The 22,707-nt window shown below is 43.8% G+C and overlaps 1 long non-coding RNA gene across 1 annotated transcript in view; it reads left to right on the top strand.

The window, feature by feature from the left end:
- The window catches only part of LOC129498662 (uncharacterized), a 137,081-nt gene extending 115,611 nt beyond the window's left edge, over window positions 1–21,470 (top strand). Inside the window, exons 5-7 of the long non-coding RNA XR_008662171.1 lie at window positions 16,232–16,454; window positions 17,621–18,366; window positions 21,108–21,470. This is a non-coding gene — a long non-coding RNA (uncharacterized LOC129498662). The remainder of the gene's footprint in view (window positions 1–16,231; window positions 16,455–17,620; window positions 18,367–21,107) is intronic.
- The last annotated feature ends 1,237 nt before the right edge of the window (window positions 21,471–22,707 follow it).

Genomic DNA, 22,707 nt, shown 5'->3' with positions numbered 1-22,707 from the left:
AAAATAGCTGAGGAAAAGAAGGTCAGAATGAACCTGGGGCGGGATGATTTCTGTGCAGCTCAATATTTTTTGTTTAGTAGTCTGACAAGGCCAAAAGTAGGATTCTTGCTCAACTATATTCCTCAAAATGAAGTGGTACAGCGCTTTAAAAAGTGGAAGTTTGATCAGTTCTCTAGGATAATACAAGCTATTTTAAAGGAGTAAATCTTAAATCATGATTTTAATAATTTAATAATAATCAGAAATTCTTAACTGATTAACAACTTAAAGATGTTACAAACAAGTTAGGAATATTATAAGGCAGATAAACATAATGAGCTTGTTCTTAATCACATAAACACAAACTTTTTTTTTTTTTAAAGAGTGATCTTGTGGTCAAAGAAAAACAGGCAGTTGACTATGTTTTGGTATCAGCATCTCCCTGAGACTTGTACTAACTTTGGTTTAGTGCTTTTCTCCTGAAACAGCGGTTCTTCGCTAATAGATCTCTTTGGTACCTGATGAAAGTTATGGACTCTTGCTCTAAAACAGTGTAGTCTCACCTTATTTTGGCAACAGATTGGTGTGGATTTCAAGGAGGTTCAAGGACCCCAAGTTCAAGTCCTTTTTTAAACCCTGGCCTTCTTACCACAAATCCTGGGGAAGGGTGATGGCAAGCTTAGGCTGTTGGGTGATGATGTGTGGCATGATGGCAATGGCAGTGGGCCTCCTTGTAGGTAGTCCCCGGAAATACTGGATTGATGGTTCTGGATTAATGGCTAAGAGGAGTTCTGTAGTAGGAACTAATCAATTAGTTTTTATGAACTGCAACAGGCTGGGTAGAATGGAAATGAAGAAGACCACACCACGGCTATCCTTCGGCTACTCAGCACCAACCCTATAGCTTCCTCCCAGGCATCCTTTGGTGTTAATGCTTTTGACTAATAGGGTCTTGTTAACTTCTTAGTGATGGAGAGTAACTTCTTTGTTGGGTTTCTACTTCTAGTTTAAGCCTGTCCATTTTGAAAGGAAGGGGACTTTAATGTCTTAACCCAAAGGGATGTCCTCTCTGACAGGTCTGGCTGGTGGAACAGAGGCTGGGAGCAGAGTTTAGGGATGGTCCCTTTGTCAAATACCTAAAACTCTTGAACAGAAGACAAAGGCTTTTAATTGCAAAATTCTACATATAAGTGAAAATGAAATGCCTTTTTGGACCATTAACAGGAAACATACATTTCTACAAGGAGGAAGTGGCTGATAGCCCTTCTTTTTCGGAGAGGCGGTAGTGCAGTGTCATGGCAAGGCTTCAGGAGTTAGGGTAAAAAATATGGTTCAAATCCTGCCTCTGTATCTTACCAAACTTTGAGGATCCTGGAAAAGTGATTCCACCCAAGCACACACAGGCCTCATTTTGTGCCTTCAAGTTCTAAACGTTGCTGGTGAAACCATGACAGCATTATTGTTAACCCTGCAGGCTTAATTTTGGACAAATTTTTCAACTTCCTGAGCCCAGTTTCCTCGTCTGTAAAATGAGTGTTGACACCTACTTCATGGTATTACATGGAATTAAATGACATAATCCATATTCTGTACTTCATCAATTCTAAGACACATATTCCCCCGCAACTCTGCTTACCGCCCAAAGCTCAAAGTTCTCTGAAATTGATATGGCTTCCAGGAGTAGGTCCAGGTTTAATGTGGCCTGAAACTTCTATTACTTGGGGACCTTTTTAAAGAAGAGAATGTAAAATCAAGAATGCAAAATTAAGTAGGAATGTGGATATCTTTTGAGAGGAGAAAAAAATTACGACAAATTAGAAATTTTAGAAATCTGACATGAATTACAAACACCACAAAAACCCACAAAACACCATCATATTTTTATTAACTTTGCACTTTTGACACACTTCTGTAACTTCTTTGTCTTTTTTTTTTTTTTTTTGCTATATGAACAGTGATTTTGCTGTGTCATTTTCTATGGAGAGGATAGGTCGACAAATTCAGTCTTCCTTCTCTACAGTTGCAGAAATTTTTAAGCATACATAATTTAGAAAGTGTTTTCCAGCTTCACCACTTATTTTAGGTAATGCCAGATAAAGCTTTAAGATTGTTGTCAAATTTGGGAAAACCTCCACTGAGTTTCTTTCATATGTGAGCTGTAAGATTTGGAAGAATTTTCCGCAGACTAAATTTTGCCTTCATACATTTCAGACCTTCTTTATTTGCCACTATCCATGCCATATACTTCTGGTGAGTGCAGTGGGACATGTTTATATTAGGTAAAACCTTGAGTCCTGCACCCGAGAGTACCATTGTCAGGAAAGCTGGCATGATAGAGGGTAGAAATGGTGGAAACCATTGCAAAACAGGCTGGCTAGCAGTAGCTTCACTATGTGGATGTGATTATGATCACATAAGCTTATCCCACTTCTCCCAGACTAAATGTATCCCCAACTCAACTTCCCCTTTTGGAAGATCCCTAAATTGCCCATGGCCACACTGTACCACCCAACACAAGGGGAAGTGTGACAGAGGGGAAGTCAGAGTAGAAGGAGACAGTGGTCTGAGTGTAGTTAAAATATCTTTTGCAAATTTAACAAAACATATGGTCATGTGAACCCATTGCTGAGGCCCCTCTGGGAATCTTGGAAGTGTCCATGCAAGTATGGGGCCTTGAAGCTTATACTTCCTTAGCTTCACAGCAAAACACTCTTTGGATGGCATCTTTTAATTCATTGGTAGTATTTTTCTTTCCTGGTGGCACATGAAATGACAGGTGTGTTAGAGTTGGTGGAGGCTTGCACGCCATGTAATATGTGTAGAGCATCTCACACAGTGCCTGGTACACACCAGGGGAAGTGTTCCTTCTTTCTTCCCTTAGTGACAAACCAAAAAACAGAACCCCCATCAGTGGCAGGGGGCTATGCCTTGTAAGAGCATTATTGAAGAATCAGCTCTCCGTAAATTGCTATACCATTAGTTTGCCTATAAAAACTTTAAATTGCAGTTTTTGATTTCATGCATCTTAGCTCAAAGTCAATAAAAAGTGATTGATGGGTAACTAGTGAGTGCCAGGGATAGAAGAAGTCCTGTTGCTTTGTCGGTGGTCGATGATAATGTACTTGCTTCTAGCCAAGCACTAATAAGGCAGGCCCATTGCTAAGAAACGGGAGAAAATGGACTACAGTGTATTGAAGACACCTGACTTTTGCAGAGTGAAGGAGAATTTCCCCCAGAAACAGCCCTGACCCTGCCCTTCTACCTTCCTGAGGGCATGTGAGGACAATGAACTAGAGGCCGGTTAGGACACAACAAAAGCCATTGTGTTATTTTCTTTCCCATCTCCTTCTTCATCTTCTCTTTCATTTTTTCCTTTCCTGCATTTGCCCACATTTTTCTAAATTGCTTACCTGTTGTCACTTCCTGAGAAAAGAAAAAAAGAAAAAAGATTCATTTTTTTGTTGCATGTTAGTGCTCATAAGTATGCCACCTGACTCCCTGCCCCTCAAAGCTATAAACTATTTATAGGGGCACCTGAGTGGCTAAGTCAGTTAAGTGTCCCTCTCTTGGTTTTGGCTCAGGTCATGATCTCAGGGTTGTGAGATGGAGCCCCATGTTGGGCTCCGAGGTGGGAGTGGAGTCTGCTTAAGATTCTCTCTCTCCCTTTCCCTCTGCCCCTCCCCACCTTGCACACAGCTTCACTTTCTCTCTTTCTCTCAAAAAAACCCCAAACAACTATTTATAAAATTATATATATAATATATAATATAATATACATATATACATATGTGTGTGTGTGAGTGTGTGTGTATTAAGGCATGGAATACCGATGGAAAGTCCATTTGAGAGTCAGTTAAAATGCATATGTATTTCTTCCTATGGCACCAGTTTAAATTTGCTGTAATTCCAGGGCTGCCTATGTGTTTCATGTAAGACTGTATGATGCTGCTGCTGTTAAATATAGCAACCTCATTTGTCTTGTACCCTGGGTCAAGCTATTTTTTCTGAGTAGGTATAATCATGACACTGTTATTTCATGAACAAGTATAGGGATTATGCATAGTAAGAGTCATTCTAGAATGAGCAAGGAATTGACCAGAGTAAAGGGATATCATAAAAAAAGCAAGACTTCTTTCAGTTTTCAACTAGGAGTTTGGTGTGTCTGTAATCTGATTTTGCAACAGTTGTTTTCCTTAAAGTAATTTGGATGCTATGTTGGTTCTAATTATTATGATTTCCTGTTTAGAACCCAGATACCTTCTTGATATGTCCCCAATACTGTATTTCTGGAAATGACTTCAACCAATTATATTAGCTCTTATTCCCTTGGTTTCAGTGTGGTTCACCAGACAGGAACCAGGCTGTCCAAGTGTGCAACGCAGATAGTACGAGGCAGTGGGAAGAAAGAGTTTAAAATTATGCCAAGGTGCTGTGTGGTCTGAAGGTGAATCTAAGTGAAGGGATGTGATGCGGCTGAGGGGTGGGGAGGGGCCATGTTTTTGATGTCTGAACTGTCTTGCCCACCTGGCCTTTCAGGGCTGATGTTGGTGGCTATATTTCATCTGATGCCAAGTCTGCTTCTGGTGTTTGACTGGTGAAGGTGACTGCTAGGACATCGATGATGAAATTTATCTTCAAAAAATTTCCTCTTAAATGTAGCGGATGTCGCAACACTAGGACAAATCTGAGAAGAGTCTTTATAGGCTCCTTAATGTCGCTACTATTATAAATTATTATGGCTTATTTACAAAGCCCTTTCCATATCATACAGCAGGCCTCATTATTCCCATTTTACAGATGTTTAAACTGAGGCATGGAGAGGTTTGTACATGTGTTAAATGTTGCTTACTCTGGCACCCCAGTTCCCTGACCCCATTTTGTCCTGTTTCTGTGTTTTCCCCCTGATATCACATTCTGTGCAGTGGTGGTGGCAGGGGCTCATGGGAAAATGACATGGGTCTTCAGTGCCCTCAAGGTACCTTCTGAGCTCTGAATCTGCCAGAGAAGCAACACACTCCAAGGCTGTCCCCCAGGGGAATGTGCCCTCTCCCCATACATATGTTGACTGTCAAGGGACTAAGGAAATTCCACAGGAAAGGGATTTTTATAACATCTGAATTGACCTGGTCAAAGATCCAGAAACATTGTCCGGCTACGCAGGGTTAGCTGGGAGTTAAGGCATTTGGCATGGAGAAAACACATTCTTCTCTGGAGCCTGTTTCAACCATTATCTCTGTGTCTAAGTTTTGAAAATGGAGAGAAAACGAAGGCCAACCTACCTTGGGCCAAATTAGGGTGTGTGTGTGCATGTGTCTCTCCTTCTTCCTCCTCTGAAACTGAAGACAAGGGACATTCTTCTATGGTGTCTTGTCCTCTTGTTCCTCACCTTGACCTGAACAGAGCTGTGCCTCTCCCCCTCTTCCAGAAGGGTCGCAAAGGGTCGTGGACACAACACACTGCTGGCAATGGGTGAGATCCACGAGTCTGGAGTCACATTGACCTGCTACCCCCCACCCCCACGGATTCTGGGACCTCAGCCACTTACTTAACTTTCCTTGAACTGTCATGTCTTCGGCAAGAACACGAGGGCAATAATGACTGACTTTGTGGAATTGCTGAGAAGATGAAATGAAACGAGATGTGCCATGTGTCCCTCTTCTATGCAGCCAACAGTAGGCACCTCGTCACTTTGACCATGGGAAAGATGACCTGCTTGGTTGGCTGACGTTTGCCGAAAGGCACCTTGATTGGTTCATCTTTGTTAAAGGAAATTGGGAGGAGAGCGTGTCAACCTCAAAGTTTTCATCAGTTCAGTTTATCCTTTTTTTTTTTTTTAAGATTTCATTTATTTACTTGAGAGAGAGAGAGAGAGAGAGAGCACAAGCAGGGGGAGTGGAAGAGGAAGAAGCAGGCTCCTTCTGAGCAGGGAGCCCGATGTGGGGCTCGATCCCAGGACCATGGGATTATGACCTGAGCCGAAGGCAGATGCTTAACCATCTGTGCCACCCAGGGGCCCCAAATTAAGTTTATCGGACATATATTTAGAGTATCTTATATAGGCCAGGCACTGAGTGCCCAGAAATGAACAAGGGAGAGCTCTGCCCCTAGCAGAAGTGTAAAAGTACTTTTTGGGGCAGCGGGTTTTAATTATGACCCTCGGTAGGAGCTATCACAGTGCAGTACTCATTCACACCCTTAGTATTTATATGAAAACTTAAAGGTTTCTTGAAACAATACTTGTATTTGCATGCAAAGCACTATGATATTTTTATGCTATTTTATTTCGTTTAAAATGTTGATGGTGACTCACTGCATTGATTTTATGTCTGCTTATGGATCACAGCCTTCAGTTTGAAAAATACCGACTCTGACCTTCTGTATGACCAGGGCTGGCAGGAGCCCTGGTGAAAACTGCATGGAAGTGTAGGAAGGTGACCACTCAGAGGGGCAGGAGTGGGTCTGGATCTTGATCATTCTTTTTTTTTTAATTTTTATTTATTTATGATAGTCACACACACACAGAGAGAGAGAGAGAGAGGCAGAGACATAGGCAGAGGGAGAAGCAGGCTCTATGCAGGGAGCCCGACGTGGGATTCGATCCCGGATCTCCAGGATCGCTCCCTGGGCCAAAGGCAGGTGCTAAACCGCTGCACCACCCAGGGATCCCTGGATCTTGATTATTCTAAGCCAGTCCGGAATTCCATCCCCTTTGATGATTGGTTTAGGGATGGACATGTGACACAATTCTAGCCAATGAGATAAAGGGAGATCTTAAGCGGAGCTCCTGGGAATGGCTTTCTCTGGTCTAAAGAAGGGGCATGAGGAAGTGGCATTCCTTTTTCTGACCTTGGGCACTGTTGTCTACATGTGTTACCTGGACCTGGGGCAGGGCCATAATTAAGTACAGGAATAGAATATGCAGGCCCCAAACCTGACCATCAGAGAGTGATGGAAAGGAGAGCTGATGAATTCCGAGCCACTGAATTAACCAACTTTGGAATTGTCCTACTTTGGGACCAGTTATATGAAACAATGTATTTTTTCTTACTGTTTAAGCTTTTTTTAGTTGGGGTCTCTGTTATTTTTATCTCAAAGTATAGACTGGTTTACCTGTCTCTTGCTTCTGGAGCATGTGCTATAAACTTTTAACTTTGACTCACCGGGGAACCAGTAAAATTAAATTAAAGCCACTAAACTATTCCTTCAATATGGCATTTAGTTAGGTTCACACCATATAAATGGACACTTTCTAATTATTTTTTGTAAGCTGTGAAATGACTGAACTGATCTTAAAATTTTAGTTAACCAACGCAACAGGGAATCCCTGGGTGGCGCAGCGGTTTAGTGCCTGCCTTTGGCCCAGGGCATGATCCTGGAGTCCCAGGATCGAGTCCCACATTGGGCTCCCTGTGTCTCTGCCTCTCTCTCTCTCTCTCTCTCTCTCTGTGTGTGTGTGTCTCTCGTGAATAAATAAATAAAATCTTAAAACAAAAAACTCAATGCAACAAATAATTCAGCTGTGTGATTTGGGGCAAGTTACTTAACCTCTCTGTGTCTCAGTTTCTTCATCTGTTTATAAAACAGGAATATCAAATTAGAGATGATTCTCAAGTCTAAGATTTTGTGATGCTGTAGCGTAGTATCTGAGTAAACTCCTACAGAGAAGGGAATTTGCTTTTAAGTGGCTGTCATGACTATTAGTGGGGCTTTCATATTTGAATAGGAAGTCTTATTTTGGAAGTTGGGTCGTGATGGTGGTCATGTCTTGAGATTTGTTAAGATATGGCTAAGAATCAGAGGATCTAGATACGATGGCCATAAAAACCTCACAGGCAACATCATTCCTGTGTATACAGTTGTCTTGGACACTTTACTCTCTATGGGCATCTATTTCCCCTTCTATTTAATGGAGATAATAATACCTTATCTGTTGACTTTTCAAGGTGATATAAGAATCAAACGAAGGAAAATAAGTAAGAGCACTTGGTCAGCCATTAGTGTGCTATGTAAAATATTTTGCTGTTTTGATGATGTTAAACCATAAATGTGCATCTAGCTTTTGAAATTCTGTGCTGTGTCTGTAACAAACCCTGAGAAACTATTTAGATCCGATTTTCTGCTGGAGAAATAACTGCTCCTCAGCTGTGCCCTCTGGTTCTCTTCCCTCTGGGCCTTCCTAAAACTGTTTGTGGCTGCATAGCAGACACAGTCCACTGGTTTTATTCCACAACTTAACTCATTTGCTGATAAATAACTTCCATTATTTCGAGACCAAGGGAACTGAGCAAATGACAAATGTCTTCAGGGGTAAAGAAGTGAGTTTGGGGTTGAGTATAAACCTGTCTAGAGTTGACTTGTAAACAAACATGTTGATTTGGTGTCGCCTGACAATGCGGTCTGGTTTTAAAATGAAAGGGGTCTAATTTAATTATTTCAAACTAAATGTGTGGAGTCAGGCTCTTCTTTGCTTTTTTCCCCCCAGTATGAAATTCTACAGGTCTTACTCATTCTTGCTGGTGAGCTAACCTAAAGTACTAAGAGATTAAATGATTTCCCTAACTAGTGAGTGTCTCTTACAAAAGCCGTCAGTCGAACCGAGGTGCAATGCCTGGGCTCTGCTCCTAATGACCATCCCATATGTCTCTATAAATAGACCATTATTGAATGCTTTTTATCAGGCTTGAATTGGACAACAACCATGACTCTCAACTTTCCTTCCTTCCCTCTCATCTGATTTTAAATTATCTCTGACAGTCAGGATATGATAAGTCTACTGTGTTCAGAGTTCAGAGTTCTGAACACAATTTTCCAACATAAGGCAGGCTAGAAATACATATTTTAGACAAAACATGGAAATCCTACCAATTGGTGGTGAATTCCCTCTGAGTTTCTCTCTTCCCTTTCAGGAAACATGGCTCAGGTCTCCTGTCCTTGTTAACACCAGCTTCTCCGGTCTGGCTCTAAATCATTGCCTTGGCAACGCCACTTCCCACGGTCCACAAAGCTTTGGACAGCCGGTCTCTATTTTGCCTTTGTCTCCTATTCATTGGCCAGTAGGGTACTAAAGCCTGTGACCTGGCTCATCCCAGCTTTGTTTTATCCGAACTCTTTTGTGCAAAGAGGAAAACCAGGATTTTGAAGCATGCTCTGGGCTGGGCTGGCATAGTGCACTCTAAAATCACAACTCCTGTATTTTAGAGCAGGTGGACATGAGCACTTTTCACAGATAGGAGAGGCTGGCCAAAACAGGACCGGGGTGGGACGGGGTCATCCTTTTTAGATTGCCTCTTTTCTCTTTCTAATATGCCCTGAGTTCTCTTCCCTTCCAGGCTGCTGCTGAGTTGAAGTTGTCCCGCAGCAAGCATCCAGCTCACATGCCCACCCTGACTGTGCAGATTGGGCAAAGCCCGTATCTTTGCAACTGGCATGTGCATACGATGATTGATCATGAACTCTGCAAAAGTCAGGAGAGGAGGCTTAATTTAGTAAAACGAATTATGATGTAAACACAAACTAAGTTTATAACAAAGAGTTTCGTCTTTGTTGAGCAAGGCTTTACAACTGGTTGCAAAGGGGAACAGAACTAACATTTCCTGAGAGGCCCCTATGCGCCGGGCTCGTTAATTCTCACAACAACCCTATGAAACAGGTATTATGTTTGTCTCACCCTCACCCTTTGGGAGTTGTGCCAAGAGGTAGTGGCGGTAGGGGATGTTGATGCTGGCAAGGAGCAAGAAGGGGATTTCAAAGGCAATATCTGAGCTGCAGGACACAGAATTGTCCTGGGAGTCATCCCTGGTGAGTAGCTATACCCAGCAGGACTTGGATGGCCAGGGGTACCAGCATGACTTTCCATAAGCACTCGGAAAACACACTGGATCACCCCATCAGCTCATGTGGACCTAAACTCCATGCCTAGGATGTGGGACACAGTTGGTTCAATCACCCATGTCTTATAACAACACCGTGATTTTTACGACCTGTGTCCTAGCTTTAGCCGCTTTAACAGAATACCAGCGGCTGGTGGCTCTAACAACAAACACTCACTTCTCCTGGGTCTGGAGGCTGGGATGTCTAAGGATGAGGTGCTGGTAGACCTACCACCTGGTGAGGGCAGTCTTCTTGGTTTGCAGGCATCTTCTTGTTGTATCCTCACATGACCGTCACAAAAATCCTCTTTCTTGTGCTTCTTTTTATAACAAGATAAGCCCATGCATGAGAGCTTCATTCTCATGATCTAAGTACTTCTTGATGCCCCACCTCCTACCACCATCCCATGGGGCAGAGTGGGGGGATGTTAGGATTTCAACATATGCATTTTGGTGGAGGCATAAACATTAAATCCATGATAACGTGGTTTCAATGTCTCTGAATGTATCAGATTAACCAAAGGTACTTGAGTATGGATCCATCCATGTGACCTGAATTTTCCATTTTGTCTGGCCGATAATAACTTAGGAGTTGAGATAGGGGAAGGAATCTTCCTCTGTAGAAAAGATCTACGCCCAAGGGGCAATAGGGTATGGTGCTTACAAGCACGGATTTAGTGTCCATATTTTTGGATCCAGATGGAGGCTTAGCATCCAAGTTCTCCTACTCGTTTCTTGTGTGGTATTAGGCAGTTACTTAACCCCTTGATGCCTCAGTCTCCTCATGTATGAAACGAGGATAATGAATATGATGCTTCCCCCCTACAGAAGTTGTGAAGACTAAATGAGTTGATACATCCAGCTTTCAAAGCAGCGCTTGCCATTTAGCAAACCCTTTACACGTATTTGCTGTTACTGTTGCTATGGTGCCTGTGATGGTTTGCTAGGGCTGCCATAACAAAGTACACAGACTGGTTGGCTCAAACAATAGCAATTTATTTTCTCAGCTCTGGAGGCTAGAAGCCTGGAGATCAGGGCTGAGTTTCTTCTGAGGTCCATGAGGGAACACTTGGTTCCAGGCCTTTCTCCTTGGCTTGTAGATGACCATCTTCTCTCTGTGTTTGCATATGGTCTTCCTTCTGTGCTTGGGTCAGTGTCCACATTTCCTCTTCTTATAAGGATGTCATCCATATTGGATTCGGACCCACTCGAATGGCCTTATTTTTAACTTACTTACCTCTTTAGAGACTCTATCTCCAAAAAAGGTTATTTTCTGAGAAGCTAGAAGTTTGCAATTCAATAAGACATTTTTGGGAGACAGAATTCAGCTCATAACAATTAACCCTTGTCTAAACAAGGTTCTTGGTAAAAATTGCTTTCAGAAAAAAATTTATTCTCGTGAAGTTGCCTTTTCTCCCTGATTCTGAGTAACCTATGTAAGTTTTCTGCCTTTCTTGTGTTATCTCCTACTTACAGAATGTATTTTTAAAACCCACATAGATATCTTGGTCAAGGTTCTATGAATGCTGTACAGGATGGATTCCATGGTACCTTCCCCCAAGTAAAAGTCCATGGAATTATAGGTCAAGCAGTAACTCAATGCCTAAATGTAGGGCAGGATCATTATAATATACCTAAGCCACTTTTGGTAGACAACTTTATTATTTTATGATTGGTAATTAACCAAGAGCATTTGCTTTTTCAATGGGTTATTAGTTAGGAAATACCATGCCAGTCAAGTTCCCAAATGCTGTTGGCTGGCAGGAAGAGGTACATCTGTGTGTGAGCTGGGACTGCTCAGGGATGGCTGTATACTGGTGGAATTTACCTGGGGTTTGACAGTCTGTAGGTCAGTCATTTTCATCCAGGCTGGGTATGTTAGGTAAGATTCTTGGGGTGGCAAATATCGGAAACCAACTTTAGCTAGCTTAAGCAGAAAAAGGGCTATTTTGGGAGGATACTAGGAAAACTCAGAGTCCTGGAAATCACTGAATTCCCAGGTTTCAGGGAGGCTGGGGACCAAGGCAGGAATTCCAGGCCTATGCTTTTCCATTTGCCCTTCTAGGCCATTTTCTATCTTTATCTTGCTTTGTGCTTCTATGCTGTGCATCAGTGGGCTCTGTGGACCACATCAATGGTCTCCTACTCCCTTGACTTTTGGTTGGGTTTGGCCAATGATATATCCTGGCAGGAGCTCAGAGAAAGAATGGAGAGTGTGGTCAGGGTATTATTCCTCCCTGTGAATCCTACCTTGGGGAATGCCTTGGGATGGCCAAGTCTCTAGGCCAGCAGTCACAGGTCATCTTACGGTGGCCTTTTCAGCATGACTCTCTCCTTTTACGTAGTAACTCTTCTTTCCTTTCGTTTCTTTGGCCTTACTGCGGTAACAGCTCTGTTTTTACCACCTCCAGGGAGCTGCACTACCATTTGTAGTTTCCCTACACTTTGATTAGTGCTGTGCTGGGCCACATCAGAAATATCAGTAGTACGGGGTCTGCCTTTACTTAAAGTGTTGACATTTTGTTTATCATAGGCTTTTTTTTTTGGTGTTAATTTTGATTTTTTAAATTATTGCATTAAAATATTATTTGTCTCACTTGCTGAGATTTTCAGAGGCCAGTGCCTCACTCACTTTACCCTAGTCCTAACCCTGCAATACATTTTTGTAAATGGTCTCATTATAAAAATCCTCCTCTCTGAGCAAGCAGTTTGTGTCCTGGTAGGACCCCGACTCATTCAGAAACCTTCTCAAAAGCATAGATTGGAAATCATTGACTCTCAGGCAATATTTTACCGAAGACGTGATTTATTTGACTGACTGGTACAGCTTTGAAATTTAGTTGACAAGTTAAAAAAATTGGAAGGCCTTCAACATAAAAATCTAGATTTCAGGTTTCTCTTGAAAAAATAAAATAAAATAATATGACAACATTAGGCCCCTTTCCTGCAGGGCAACAATTGGCTGGAACTGAGTAGAAGCTGACCCTTCAGACTGGGCATGTCACCCTGTTGGATACAGTCCCCACCACTCCCTAGTAACCCCCAAACACAGACTGCTAGTTGCTGTTATCACAGTGGACTGTTTTTATCACACATGGCCTGCTTGCCCAACTAACCCCTGGAGGGAACTGATTTTGAGATACTTCCTCTAGCTTGGTGCTAGACTCCACCTCCAACTCCCAACTTCTATAACTTCTGGTTCAAACATGACATTCCCAGGAGAGTGGATCAGATTGTCTCGACTTGAAGTGAGTAGCCGCCCCAGCACTAAGCAACTGTGATCACAAGACCCGATCTTGTGGTTGAGCCCTTGCTAGGGACCCATTCCTGGAGATGGAAAGTGGAGATTTCTAGAGAAGAGGAATTGCTTCCAGAAAGGAAGGGCCTACTCCCCTGTAGTGCTAGCGGTTGGATCAAAGTAATATTGCACACATTTTATACTTTACTTAAGCTTTAGTTATTCAGAGTAAACAGCCAACACTGTCCCTTTTAGTGAATTCTGCAGATTAAGTGCTTCCAAGTACAAAAATGGCAAAAATGGATGCAACTCGAATTTTATTCTTTATGTGAGCGGTGTCTGTGAGAAGGAGTGGGGATGTGTTTATGAGCCACAGGCTGGTTCTCTAAAATTACACGTAGGACACAGATCGATAGCGATATAGTTTGAGGCTGATGGTCTCATGTACCTGAAATCCCAGGCAAGCGTGTGAGCCTTTGATCCTACCTCTTGAGTGGCCCTTAGCAGATGTTGCTGATACTCTGCGGGAACCCTTGCCACTAACGGCCAGGATCCTTCTCAACACAGTGGTCCAGAAAGGCGGCACTAAGCAGGTAGCATGTGAAAAAAACACATTTGCCATTCCTGCCCAGATGGCACTCTGGGAGCTTGTCGTGGAGCCTCCTCGAGCTGCTGGGGATCACTTTATTGGCACATGTGAGAATTTGGATGGAGACCACAGTTCTGAGCAGATTATAGCAGGATGCTTTCAGGTCATCAGGGTGGCTCCGCCATCTGGGGCCTTGCTACAAACCCAAGGAAACCAGTCTATGCCCTGTCCTCCAAGACGCCTCCAATAGACACAGGCTGCTGTCAGGCAGGTAAGTGATTCTGCTGGGTCACAGTTGGGAAGGTGAGGGAGTGAGCAGTCAGAGGCCTCTGGAGTCAGGCTAGGAGGGGACTCTTCAGAGGGTCCAGAAAGCATGACTCCCTGGGTCCTGGGCCGATGGTCCAGCTGAGGAAGGGCCATCAGAGACACCTGCTTCTTTACTCCCAGTGTCGTGGCTCTCCATCCACAAACATTGCACAGGCGGGTATACAGTCAAACCTGACCTTATTCCCTCCTGCCTCTTCCTTGTTTCCTGATAGTAAGTAAATAATCAAATGTGGATTGATTTTGTTTGAATGAAAGCCTTGGAATTAAACGCTTGGTCCCCCAAGGACACCTGTGTGTCCTATTATCTAGGGGTCATCTCTTGATTACATGGATCCTCTCTCGTGCCAGCCCTCCCCCCACCCTCTGCTCTGAGAAAGGCTTTGGAGCAAGCAGGTACGAGGAGACCGGGGCTGTTTCTATCAGGCTGGGTGCCGCATTCGAGTGTCTTTGCATCTCTGGGCCTCGGTCAACTCATCTTTAAAATATGGGACTCAGGATTGGTGACTGAGTTCCCCTGAGCAATTACTGAGACTTACTGTGTGCTTGGAGTGGCACTAAGAGTTTTATATATATCCTCTCATTTAGTTCTCACAAAAACATGTTGAGGTAGTTAATAATGTTTTCCCTCAGTCAGTTACTATCCAGTTCAGCTGCTTATACAGAAATGTCCCTAAGCAGTGATGGCTTCATTAAGATAGAGGTTTATTTGCCTTTCCTGTCTATGTAAAAAATAAACCATCTGGATGTAGGCCGGGCCACTATTGATGTGGTGGCTCCATGGCATCATCAAGATATCATCTTTTTCCTCCACCTTCCTCAGCTCATGGCTTCAAGGTCACAAGGTCCAACATAGCTGCAGTAGCTCCAGTCATCACATGTCTCTTTCAGGCAACTGGAAGTGGGAAGAGAGGATAAAAGAACGACTTTTTTTGAAATTTAAAAAATAATTGTTAAGGGCCACCTTATTTTATTCCTAGAAATCCCAACAATATTTCTGTTTACATTTCATCGGTCAGAATTTAGTTACACGTGGATACCTAGCTGCAAGGGAGGCTAGAATGTAGTGTCTTAGTTTCCCAGCCAGCAATGTAAATGTTTGAGTTCTAAGGAAGAAGATGAGAGAGAATATTGGAGTTTCTTCACATCATGTTTGACCAGTGAGCCAGCAGGGTACAGTTTGGTTAAAGCCCTAAGACGTAGAGTCCAGTGAGCCAGCAGGGCACAGTTTGGTTAAAGCCCTAAGACATAGAGTTGTTGGTGGTGTTGGTGATTGAGGCAGGATTTGGAGCCAGTCCATCTGCATGTGGAGCCTGTGGTCTTCTGTGCTGTACGTGCTATGCTCTTAGGTCCACCCTGGAATTCCCTTACTGCTTCTTTGCCCTAACGAGGGGCTTCACGCAGCCTTCAGCTCTGAGCTCTCATTTTCTTTCTGTGTCGGAAAAGTCCCTCATTGAGGTTTCATGTTCGACCACCTCCAAGATGCGGGGAAGTTGGGCAGGGCTGCAAGCTTGAGGCTAGATTGTCCTTCATCAGGGTCTCCTATCACCAGGAAGGCACAGAATGCCTGTGGGGTCTCCTATGCCACGCAGACCCAGCCCTTACCCCAGTAGTCCCTGGTCACCTCAGCATCCCTGAGCTCCCTCTGTGGTGTTCCCAAATACCCCACTGTGCCCTCAATTGCCAGCCTCCTCTCCTAAAGGAATAACTCCTAATTCCTGGAATAAATTGGTATCTCTCTTCTTGGAGTGTTCATATTTAAGGAAATGAAGGAGGAATTTTCTTACTATAGAATTTCAGATGAGTTTTTTTTTTCTTTTCCTTTTTGGGCATGGGAGGTCCTTCCTAAGCAAAGCCCTTAAGACCACTGTTGACTCCTATTCAGGCTTTCTTGTCACCCAAGCCACTGCTGGGAGCTTCCATCCCCTCCTCTTCTCTTTTTGTCTATTCAGCGTGGTCTAAGAGCTAGACACTCAAGCTTTGTAGGGGACCAGCAGCATCAGGATCACCTAGGAATTGTTAGAAATGCAGGACCTCAGACCCCACGTTTTACATCCTGAATCAGCATCGGATTAACTAAGGCACATCACATGCCACCAAAGCAGTAGCCTAGGTCAATGTAGTTTTTAGTGAGTGATTATGAATTGAAGAAATTCACCTAAGTAAGAGTTTACTTATTAAATACATTGCTTGCTTTATTTTTTTAAAAGATTTTGTTTATTTATTTGACAGAGAGAGAGAGAAAGGGAAGAGAGAATGAACAAGCAGGGGCAGGAGCAGAGGGAGAAGCAGATGCTGAGCTGAGCAGAGAGCCTGATGTGAGGCTCGATCCCAGGACCCTGAGATCATGACTTGAGCCGAAGGCAGCCACTTAACCTGCTGAGCCACCCAGGTGCCCCACATTGCTTGCTTTAGAAGAAACTAGACTGAGACAAAGGAATCAAGTAAAAATCAGGTACTGACATAAATAATTGCCATTTTTGGCACGGCCATGGACCTCTATCTGCCCAGTGCATCATGCAAATGTCAACAGTTCTTTGATATATTAGAAAGGAGAACTGGACAAGAGTAGATAAAAATTCTCATGCTTAGATTTCTTCTTATGATTCCCTTGAAAAACTACCCAAATCTGTGCACTTGAATCTCCAAATGGCGTTTGCAAACCATAAGCTTGGCGATTTGGGTTCACATAATTGGCCAGTTTTGCTAAGAGACTGCCGAAAGCACCGCTGTCCAAACAACAATTTTAGTTTAAGGGTACAGTCTAGGTTTAATTTTTTTTTCAGTCTAGGTTTAAAAGCCAACATGTGACTCACTTTAAGATTGTGAAAAGCTCAGAGGAGAGAGCTGTCGGACTCTCAGTCTCTTTGTTTTTATATCCCATCGTTGTCCAGAGGCTGGAAGGATAACAGAGCTATTTATTTCTGTGAGCCCAAGCTTCAATTGTGGAGAGCCTCAAAGAATTTCACATTTGGTACTTTTGAAATGCTCCCCTCCAGGTTTTTCATGAACAGCGAGGTTCATGAAGAGATTTTTTTCTTACGTAAGGCGGCAGCTTGACATTGTGGTTATAATGGATTGTGGACTGTCAGGACCTGACCAGCTGGGTTCACACCCAGCCTTTATCAAGCTCTGTAAGGGCAAAAATAACCTACTAGCTGCCATGAGTATGGAGTGAATTTAAGACTCAGTCCAGTGGCTGACAGGTAGCAAGGACTACGTGAGCATTTCGCTTACTACGTCTTCCTACGATGCCTCATCTGTAGACATCTGGCTCATGCTCTTCATCTTACAAAGGTGGAGGTGGAGACCTAGAGAGATTCAGGGTCTGTCTGCTGCAGGGCCCGAGTTGGGAGCCTTCCTTGTTCTCCCTGCTTTCCTGGGGGTGGCTCTACGCTGGGTCATCCCCCCAGCAGCTCTGTGGGGATTCTTTTCCTCCTACTCCACTTCACACATGTGTTTCGGGGCTCCAGGAGGAGGGTCAATGGCAAGAACAGAATCTATGACTGATTCACGTCCTGCATTTTCTTTGCATGTTGACATCTCACCTCAACCCCATTCAAATTTATTTTCACTTTTTCTTCCTTCTTCTTCTTCTTTTTTTAATCCCTGACCGGGCAGGAATGGTATATAGGACTCGCTGGAAGCCAAGCTGGTTTGTGACATCTGGGACACTAGACCTGCTACGTCAGCTGCTATGAACGGCGGAACTGTTTTAAGTGACTACACTCAAAACTACTCCTTCCCCAGGGTTTTGATAATTCCTCCCGCCAATTATAGCACTTTGCGGAGATTAACTAATTAATACTCCCCACACACCCAAGAGACAAAATTAAAGATAATTCTTTCACACGTGTAAAGCACTTTTATCTAAGGATTACTAGCACCGAGGCATTTATCTCCCATGACAACGTTGCAAGTCTCAGAGATGACAAAGAAGATCGTTACCATTTCGGGAACTGGGAACAAAGAAAACTCTCCCCTCCAGGACCCAGAAGAGGACATTGGGGGGGGGGGTGGTGTCACAGAACAGGTACACGTTGGCAAGATTGGCACTGGAGTGCTATGTCTGCGTTCCTGGGGTCCGAATGGGAATGTCCGGGTGGGGCTGTGACCCCCTCTGGCCACCTTTCTTCATGCTGTCCATAAAACCCCAGGGAGCTGCAGAGCGAGAGGTGGTTCCACAGGGGTATCCCAGCCCGTGTTTGGCTTCCTCCTCTCCCCCCTTGTCTCCAAAATGCGGGTTCCTGATTCTATTTGCCAAGTTCTGTCTGTCACTGAGATGAAGTGGAGCCAGTAGGCCAACGCCGTGGGGAAGGGAGAGCCTGAAACCAACATTGCAAACGGAGGACCTCCAGGGAGAGGAGGTAGGTGGGGTGGGAGGGAGACAAGCCAGTCTGCCAAAGCTCTGGAAACAGCATCTGGGGGACAAGAGGGGGAAAAGAGCCATCTGTACTTCATGACCCGGTGATGGGTGTGCTGTGATTTCTTTGTAATTCTTTGGCAGCGCAGATGCGTGCTCCTGAGAGCCGCTGAGGCCCGGGACTGCATCGTCCTGCCTCACGGCGCGGGGGCTCCACCCACGGGGCTCTCACACGGCGATGGAGATGCAAACGGTCCCTTCGGAGACACGTCTCCCATAAAGGCCAAGCAGTTGCCTTTCTTCTAAGCCTCCCATCATTGGCACAGACAACACTCCTGGAAGCAGTTGCAGGTTTCCCCTCCTGATGACAGCTGCACCTCCGGAGCTCAGAGCCCTGGGCCTGCGGGGTCTGGTGCCCCCAAGGCTGCTGCAGCTCCCGCCAGACCTCTGAGCACTAGGGGTGTCCGGAGGAGAGGCCCTTGCTAACCTCGAAATTCAAGAAAGAGAAAATAAGACTATACCTTTACAGAGATTTAAAAGAGACTCTCACAGGAGCCTGATCTTATTTAAACCTTCTGACAAGTATGTAAAGCCAGGGGGTAAATGGACGCCTCTTCTTCTGGCCAGCCCAACATCGCTTTCTCTGGGAAACTGACTTCTCTTTTTTTTTTTTTTTTTTTTCAAGATTTTATTTATTTGTTCATGAGAGACACACAGAGAGAGAGAGGCAGAGACACAGACAGAGAGAGAAGCAGGCTCCATGCAGGGAGCCTGACATGCGACTCAATCCCAGGTCTCCAGGATCATGCCCTGGTGCCAAAAGGCAGGCGCTAAACCACTGAGCCACCCAGGGATCCCGGAAACTGACTTATCTCCAATCATTGCATCCTGATAGGGCTGCCAGTCACAGGACTGTCCCCGTTCCCAACCCCTTCCACCCCCACCCCCACCTCCAAGGTTGGGCATAAGGCTCTGACTAGGCCACTGGACTCCTTAAGCCAGAGATTTGAAACTTTGGGGAGATCCCCTGGGGAAGAAGAAACTTCCCCCCTGGGGAAGAACTCACAATGTTGAGTTGTGCAAAGAGACAATGCCCGTGGATACTTCTTACCAAGATCTCCAGGATGGCCCAAAGCTGGGCTGTTCAGCCATTCTTTCCATCCTGTGAATTATTTTTGTCTCCTAATACAGTTGTCTTTAGTGTATGTGAGCTAGAGTCCACCAACGATGGCTTCCCTTAGAACAAGTGATGCAAGAGAACAAGGCAGAAACCATAGTGCCTCCTATGACCTGGCATCAGAAGTCATACAGCGTGACTGAAGGGAGGGAGGTACACAAGGGCACGAGTACCAGGAGGCCAGGGTCACTAGGACTGTCTTGGATCTTGACCACCCCAAGCCCCTTCTCTTAAAACATGACTAAAATTTATCATGAAATATTTTCAGATGTATAAAAAGGATAAAAACAATTAAATGGATACTTATGTGCCTACCACCCAGTTGAAGAAATAAAACATTATCAATTCAATTGACATTCCCTGTGCCCTCATCCTGAGTACATATCCCCTCCCCTGTCCCACTGCCCTTAAAAAACTAGTGTTCTGAATTTCACGATTATCCTTCCATGCATTCTTTTATATTTCCGCTACAAATTTATGTGTCCTTAAACAATATGTGGAGTGTTGGGCATATTTTCAAATTTTATGTATGACGGCATCCTGCAAGCTTCTTCTGCAACCTACAAAACATTTTGTTTTCAGAGTTGTATTTGTGAGATCTATCTGCATTCATTGTATAGGTCGAGTTCATTTATTTTAGTCACTATATAGCATTCCATCATCTTAACACGTCACAATTTGTTTATCCATTCTCCAGTTGATGAACATTCAGGTTGCTTACATATATATATATTTTTTTTTTTTTCTGGCCATTACACAACGTTGTTATGAGAGTTCTTGTAAAACTCTCCTTGTGCCCAGGTGCAAAAGTTTTTCCAGGGTGTAAATCGAAAAATAGAATGGGTATGTGCTCATATGGTATGTCTACTTCAACTTCATTCATTATTTAATTCTCTAAAACAGTTGCATTAATTTATAATACTACCAATGATTAAGTTCCCTTTGCTCTTTATTTTATACTGTCAAATTAAAAATTTCATGCCAAGCAGATAGATGTGAAACAATATCCATTTATGGTTTTAATTTGCCTTTTCTTGACTATCCATGAGGCTTATTTTTTTAAAAAATATGTTTGGGTTTCTTCTTCTTAGCACTTATTGTTTACATCTTTTGTCAATTTCTCTATTAAGTTGCTACTCCCTTTCTTAGTGATTTGAAAGAGTTCCTTAGGGTAGTCTGGGTGGCTCAGTGGTTTAAGCGCCCAGAGTGTGATCCTGGAGTCCTGGGATCGAGTCCCTGCATGGAGCCTGCTTTTCCCTCCTCCTGTGTCTCTGCCTCCCTCCATCTCTCTCTCTCTCTCTGTGTCTATCATGGATAAATAAATAAAATATTTTTAAAAAATAAAAAAGAAAGGGTTCCTTAGATTCTCGATACTAATTTTTGTCAATCATACGTGTCGCTCACATTTTTTTTCTTGTCTAATATTTGTCTTTTTTTAACCTTTCCATTGTCTTTGTTCAACAGAATTTTTAAGTTAATATAATTCAATGTATCAGTCTTCTCCTTTATATTTAATATGACAGAGACTGACAGTTGTCCATAACATCCGCATCCTTCTTCTTTTCCAGTAACAGAGTTGTGGCTGGTGGTACTGTGGAGCGCTTCTAGAAGATTTACGTGTAGCACCTGCTTCACTTGCTTCTGAGAAAGTCTTTGTTCCTAGATGTCCACTCTCTCCCCCTGGAGCCGGCCAGAATGGTGACAACCAGAGAGCCTGGGAAACCTCATGCTGAAGTCCGTGGAGCTGCTGTCAGGCTGGCTCTGCCACTACCTGCAACTCTTTAGTTTAGCAGCCTAGTGTAATGAGGTCATATGACATTTTCTGTTTTCTTCCATAAGTTTTCAAGTTTTCCTTTTCACATCTAGATCTTAAATCTGCTTGGCCTTGGCTGTTATGATGGCCATAAATTATAGAGTCTTTTTTCAAATGAATAAACAACTATCCTGTTACCCAACATTTTTCCTTTTTTTTAATTCCCCGATGTGAATCCCAGAGAAATTAAGAGACAAGATCAAGTTCACACAGCTAATCAGTGAATTATAGGTTGTGTGAAGAGCTAGCATTTACAATTTTCTTCCCTCAAGCCCTGTGAAGTAGGAAGTGTCATCATTATTCCAATTTCACCCGTGAAAAAGTCATTGCTACACTGCTGGGGTGAGCACATCATCTCTGAGCCCTAGCTTCCCCGGCTGTGCCCTTTCCTCAGTCACCATGCCTTAAGAGAGAAGAAAATCAGCCAAATCAAATCCAACAAATATTTATTAAGCACCTCCCATATGCAAAGCTCTGTGCTAAGAACCCGCCAGCATCAGTAAAACACAGCAGCTCGGCCCCTCATCTGAGAAGCTTGTAATCTGGTCAGGGGACAAGGCAGGGCCACGTGTGTTGGTATGTGTGTCCACTTAGGGTATCAGGAAAATCCTTATAATATTTGAGATTCTTTCAGGCAGCCTTAGGGGAAGGGCTTTCTGGGAGCAAGGAAGAGTCTGAACAGAAGCACGCAAGCTGGAAAGCACAGCCGTGTTTAGGACACAGCCAGCCAGACCCCCGAGTTTGACTGGAGCAAGGTCAGATGTGAGGTTGTGGCGGACAACCCTGCGCCAGTGCAGCCTGGACCCCCCGCCCGGCTGTTTCTGTGAAAGAGCAATACTGGCAACCAGAGGTATGGGGGCTGCAGATTGCAGGGGCTGCGGGGGGAGCGCTCGGGGTGAGTCAGTTAAAATCATTCTTGTTTCACCATCTTTGAAAGTGTGAACGTCAAGTCTATATCCCTGTAGACAGGCTTCTGAACTTTGCAGAACCTCATATCAAAGGCAATTGAGGAGGTTGCAAAGAATTGTATTAGCTTAGGATTTCTCTTCCAGAACCACTTTCCCCTTTTGTGGAACTGGCATAGTGTACAGACTCTTGAGAGACATGGCTATTGGTCTCTAGCCTGATTCCAACTACTTTCAGCAGAATTTCTTCACCCTCTGTATTTCTCCACCAACTCATGCTTATGTGCTTCTAAATGTGACCACTCTTCTCCAAACAACTTATGGGATGGAGACCCTGCCTTTTTCACTGTTATGTTCCCAAAGCTTGGTCCCATGCCTGGCACCAGGCAGGTGCATCCACATTTAGGGGATGAGGGAGTGGATGTTGGAAGGGAAGGAAAGAATGAATTC

Source organism: Nyctereutes procyonoides, unplaced genomic scaffold (genome assembly GCF_905146905.1).
Source record: "Nyctereutes procyonoides isolate TBG_1078 unplaced genomic scaffold, NYPRO_anot_genome, whole genome shotgun sequence".
Classification (NCBI taxonomy): domain Eukaryota; kingdom Metazoa; phylum Chordata; class Mammalia; order Carnivora; family Canidae; genus Nyctereutes; species Nyctereutes procyonoides.
The sequence above is the reverse complement of the archived record's forward strand: the minus strand, read 5'-3'. Positions and strand labels throughout refer to the sequence as shown.